Source organism: Dendrobates tinctorius, unplaced genomic scaffold, assembly GCF_039654945.1.
Source record: "Dendrobates tinctorius isolate UK_male_01 unplaced genomic scaffold, ASM3965494v1 ptg000028l, whole genome shotgun sequence".
NCBI lineage: Eukaryota > Metazoa > Chordata > Amphibia > Anura > Dendrobatidae > Dendrobates > Dendrobates tinctorius.
In genome coordinates, this window is record NW_027361696.1 from 55,943,406 (window position 1) to 55,949,407 (window position 6,002).

Consider the following 6,002-nt stretch of genomic DNA (forward strand, 5'->3'; position numbering starts at 1 on the left):
ATTTTATGGGCATGCATTTTAACCAGTTTGTAGCCATACTGACTCTTAAAACACATGCGATTTTAAACGCTGACGTATGCATGTCCATGCGCACGTCTGTGTTCCCATAGACTGTAATGTGATTTTTTTGTCGCATTCCGTGCGCACGCGTGCACGTGCGTTTTTTTGAGACAGGTCGGACAGACCAAAAATGCAACAGGTCTGCACACCACAAAAACAGCATGCGCACGAAAACGCATACGAACGCATGCAAACGCTAGACCATGCGCCCCCATGTTAAAGATAGGGGATCAGGACGCATGCGCATGTACGCGCACGATGCGCTAAAAAATGCTAGTGTGAAATCAGCCTAAGTGGGTTTGGATTTTGGGCAACAAGTTGTAGTTTTGACTAAAACCATTCATTTTATGATTATAAGTGAAAAATAGGGAAAAAATTCCAAGTGGTGTGAAGTTGTCAAAAACTGCAGTTCCGCCATTGTATTTTTCAGTTTTGGTGTTCATTTTGCAAAAAAATGTGATTTTACAGGTCAGTATGAGTATGGTTGTGCCATAGTTAAAAGGTTATTTTTTGCCATATTCTGAGACCAGGATCTTTTTTTTTTCATTTTTCTGTCGACGGCTTGTTTTTTGCTTGTTGAACTGATATTTCAAACAATTTTGATTGCATTTATTGGGAAGGGGAGGTTGTAAAGACCAAAAAATTTTAATTGGTTTTAGCATTTCTGTATGGGATAAATATTTTTATATTTTATTAGTTTTGGCAATTACACACAGAGCAATACCAAATATGTAATTTTTCAATTATTTTTTAATTTATTTTTTGTTACATTTTACTAGTGGTAATTGTAAAATGTGATGTTAAGATTTATTTTATATTGTTTTTTTTTTAAATTGCATTAAATATTCAACCTAGAGGGACTTGAACCTATAATTGCTTGATTGCCTATGGCAGGGGTCCCCAACCTGTGGTTCAGGAAAACTATGTGCCTCTCCGGTCCATGTTGTGTAGCTTGTGGCTGTCTTCAAGCTAGGCGAAGTAGGTCTGGCTAACAGGTATGAAGAGCAAGTCTCCACTTTTCTAATTAGCTGTGAATAAATGAGCAGATCTGGATAACATATGCTGCAGTTGGATATTGCTACTCGAGATACTCTGGATGTGGCTGGCAACCATCTGTCACAGATTGGGCGAAGCAGATTAAATATACTTAGGTTGCATGACCAGGAGATGCGAGTTTTAATCCCCATTGCACTGTGATTGAAAGTGTCCTGTGGGAGGTCCCATTATGTAAAGTGTCCACTTTTTAACCTCTTCCGTTTGCTTTAGCGGCTTCCTGGTTGGACACTATAACTGTCAATCAGAGCAGAGGGGAGGAGTAAAGAAGTCTGCAGAGAAGAGATCTGAGACATATCCCATGAAAGGCCCACCTACTGGACACTTGTAATCTCAGAGCAAAGGGGATTGAAAATCTATTCTTCTTGAAACAAAAACCTACAGAGATGATCTGGAATATAAGTTGGTGTCCATGCACCATGTAAGTGCATGTTCACACTGCCCACCAGTGGGGTAACTACAAAGTTATGGGCCCCGGTGCGAACTTTCAAACGGGGCCCCCCCATGCCAATATACATGCACATCTCCGCTCCTTACACCTCGTACACATGCGGCTCCTCTCCATCCACCTCGTGCACGCGCAGCTCCACTCTGTGCACCTCGTACACGCGCGGCTCCGCTCCATACAGCTCGTACACGTGCGGCTCCGCTCCGTACACCTCGTACACGCGCGGCTCCACTCCGTAAACCTCGTACACGCGCGGCTCCGCTCAGTAAACCTCGTACACGCGCGGCTCCGTTCCGTACACCTCGTATACACGCGGTTCCGCTCCGTACACCTCGTACAGTGTACGTGGCTCTGCTCCATACACCTCATACACACAGGGCTCCGACCCGTACACTTTGTACACACACGGCTCCGCTCCGTACACCTCGTACACACACAGCTCCGCTCCGTACACCTCGAACACACACAGGTCTGCTCATTTCCCCACTGTAAACCCCTCCTGACCCCACACATAAACTTACTCTCATCCAGCACCATAAAAACCAGCACAGCAGAGTCCTGCATACACTGAGGCCCCTGATCATGTGACCCCTGACTCCTCCTCTCCTGTGACCTAATCACAGGTCCTGTGCGCACATTAGAGAACAGCCTAGCAACGTCATTGCAGACTGGGGGGGGCTGCGGTGGGTCTCTGCAGGCGGCAAGGAAGGGGTGCATGGGGAGCGTGGTGGCTCAGTGCAGTGGGGGAAATAGACTCCTGGGCGCGATGCGGGTGGGAGGGTCAAAAATGGGACTGTCCCGCGAGAATCGGGACGGTTGGGAGATATGGTCTGACCTGCTGGGCCCCTGACTCCCCCCAGGGCCCGATTGCAGTGGAGACTGCTGAGACCGTGGTAGTTACGCCCCTGCTGGCCAATAAACAGACAAATCCCAAGATAAAAACATAAGCAAATATCCTGCGGTTAGTAAATAAGTAGCAATAGTGCATGAAAATAATATAGGGTGCTTAGTTAACATAATTTTGATAAAAAAAAGTAAAAGACATCCCACCACATCACGATGACCCTCTTCAGGATGTTCCTAGCCTCTAGTATTAAAACCTTGTCATTTGTCAAGCGACGTACATGTGGACAAGAGCTGAAAAGGACTGAACCCGGCTAATATACACCCAGGCATGTAGTTCCCCAGGCTTGGATGTCCATTAGCAGGGTCTCAATCCTTCTTAGCCCTTATGCACATGTACACTACTTGACAAATGGTAAACTTTTAATACTAGAGGTAAGGACCATCCCGAATAGGGTCACCGAGACGTGCTGGGATGGCTTCTACATACTTTTTTAATTAAAATTATTTTAAATAAGCACCCTATATTATTTTCATTCACTATAGGTATTTATTTATTTACTGCATGGTCTTTGCTTGTTATGTTTTTAGCTTGGGTTTTATCTATTCTTCTTGGTCAAGCATTGTGAATTCACGCCTCTCACTCTCACCTTTCTAGAGCTGTCAGAAGTTTTAGTCAGAAATGCAGACAAACACCCTTTAATTTAATTGTCTATTTTAGGTTGTCTTGGATACATAATTTTTCCTGAATTGTAGTAGACTCCGAGATGGAACCTGACGGACTCCAGGATAAGTCGATTAGTCCTTTGGCAACATGGGTGTCCATTATGTGACTGATTCAACATTGCTTCATTTTTGGTTTTCTGCTGAAAATGAAAACTTATTTTGCTAATGTGTAGACAGCTTCTATCCATATTCCCTGATAGGACAGAGAAGGGTCCTCTGTTCAGGATTCCCATCAATTCAACAAACTATGGCGTAGATTCACAATGTCCTCTGGAGGAATCACCTTGCTCCATCATTTCTTGGATGGTTTTGCTGGTAACAATCCTCAGTACCACCTCATTGGGGGATAAAAACATTGCATTTTTGACTTGTCAAACAAAAATAAAATAATTATAAAAATGTAAATATTTTTCATTTTTTAGCACTTCTTTACCTTTTCATCTTTTTTTCCAGAAAAAAAGGCATATTGTCTAAGGGCTATGGCTAGTATTGCAGCTCAGTCCTATTCAAGTGAATGGCGCCGAGTTAGGCCGGGGTCACACTAACCGACGCAAAATACGGTCAGTATTTTACATGCGTAATACGGATGAATGGCCCCTAAACAGCGCTCCGTATGTCATCCGTAATCAAGGTGTGGTCGCGTATTTTGCGCATGTCAGCATCCGTATGTAATCCGTATGGCATCCGTATGGCGAGATTTTCTCGCGGGCTTGCAAAATGGACATATAATGGAGCCCTATGACAGGGTTTCTAACAGAAACCAAAGAATAGATATAGACACATAGAATGCATATATATATATATATATATATATATATATATATATTCTATGTGTATATATCGTTTCTTTATTAAACCTGTCAGTGTGAGTTTACTGTATAGCGCACTGAATTGCCGGCTTTGCTAAAAGACACCGGGTGCGTGTTTCTCGCAGGTCACATGTGTGGTCCGTGTGTCCGTATTTTTTGCGCACCCATAGACTCGCATTGGCGTACTACGGCCGTAGTACGCTGACAATCGCAGCATGCTGCGATTGGCACGGACCGTAGAATACGGATGAGAAATATACGGCTTGTGCGAGGGACCCCATAGAGAATCATTGGTCCGTGTCTAATGCGTGCTTTTAGCGCCTCTCACTCAGCCGTATTCCTCGCCAGTGTGACCCCGGCCTTAGAGTGTATCACACAACCTGTAAACAAGAATAGTACTTTATTTCGAAAGAAAAAAACAGGTTTTTTTCCCTAATTTCCTCCTTTTCTTAGTTTTTACAACCCTTTTAATACTGTGAAACGATAAGACTGATTTACTCATCATAAAGCGCTGAGCGGCAAGAGGTTAAGTATTAACTTATAGCTCATGGTTTTGTAGAGTAGAGAGGTAAATCATTGGGTATATGAAAGGGAACATGCGAATTTACCTATATAAACTCAATGTTCATTGTGTTAACCTTGTTCCCTACAAATGTTCAGCAAATCAGGAAAGACATAAAATAAGGATCTTACTGAATGCACCATCACCTTCCCATATATTGTTGAGTCCAGTGGATTGATCAAAGATTACAAAAAGGCTGTATCTAGTACTGCAGATTGGACAAGACTTGTGCAGTTTCTGATTCTTTTTTCGTTGATAACCCTAATATTGACAATTGTACTTCATAACAAATAGCTTTATTGCATGGATACCTTATGTCACAATTACTGTACCTCTTGCTAGTTCATAAAATATAATTTTTATTTCACTGGTCTCCTGTTTCCCTTGATGAAACCAATGTATTTGTGAAACATGTTGGAAGTAGATGTCATCTACTTTTAAAGGGAATCTGTCAATGCTATTAACCTGAAGATATAGGGTTATTCTCAAGGTTAATGTCATTAAGGACCTGCCTGGCGCCAGCATTTAGACACCTGCTGCGATGAGGACACAAACTTTACTTCTCAGTATCATTCTGCTTCCAGTCATAGTGGTGGTTCTGGCATAGTTTCAGTCACCACTTTTTGTATAGATTGCAGCGGTTGTAACTGCGCCCCTGGCTCTGACTGACAGCAACTCCATCTGTCAGTTAGTGCGGGGGATGCGGTTACAGCCACTGCTTTGTTTGTTTTTCAGCTGTGTCTGAAACTGTGGCGGCCCACCCCTATGACTGAAAGCCAAACTCTGACAAGGGGTGAATAAAGTTAATTTCCACCTGGGAGCCGGGGTCTAAGTGCCAGCACCACACTGTTTAGAACACTATTAACCTGCAGATTAACCCCATATATGCAGGTTGATAGCATTATTTTTCATCACCCTTTAAAAGTAGGTGATGTCTACTTCCAACATGTTTCACCAACACCTTGGCTTCATCAGGGAAACATGACACTAGTGAAATAAAAATTATATTTTATGAACTAGGCAGAGGTAATTGTGTCATAAGGATTCCTATAAAAAAAGGGTTTTGTCCAGTTCTTACATTGGCCATAAACATTATATAGCTGTCGGGTTCAGCCAGTGGAACCCTAAACAAATTACGATTTGTCTGGGAACATAAGGATCGGGGTGTTGAAATTCAATCATCCAATCCTTTCCTTTGCCAGTGATAGAGAATAGAGAATACGGAAAGTCTTCGTCAAGCAGGAAATAATAAGTATTAATCGTGTGGTTTTCAGTCTTACAACAATTTTCATTTGGTCTAATAAACATCCTTAATTTGAAATTAAGGGGTTGTGAACCCAAATAATGTATGAAAACGATATCTTAAGGCACAAATATCACTAGCCAACTCATAAAATAAATAGTAACTTGTATTAAAGAGAACATATCAGGATCATTGCACTAATAAAACTAGTGGTATGGTTTTATAGGTCCTAGTACAACAATAAAAACCATACTTTTC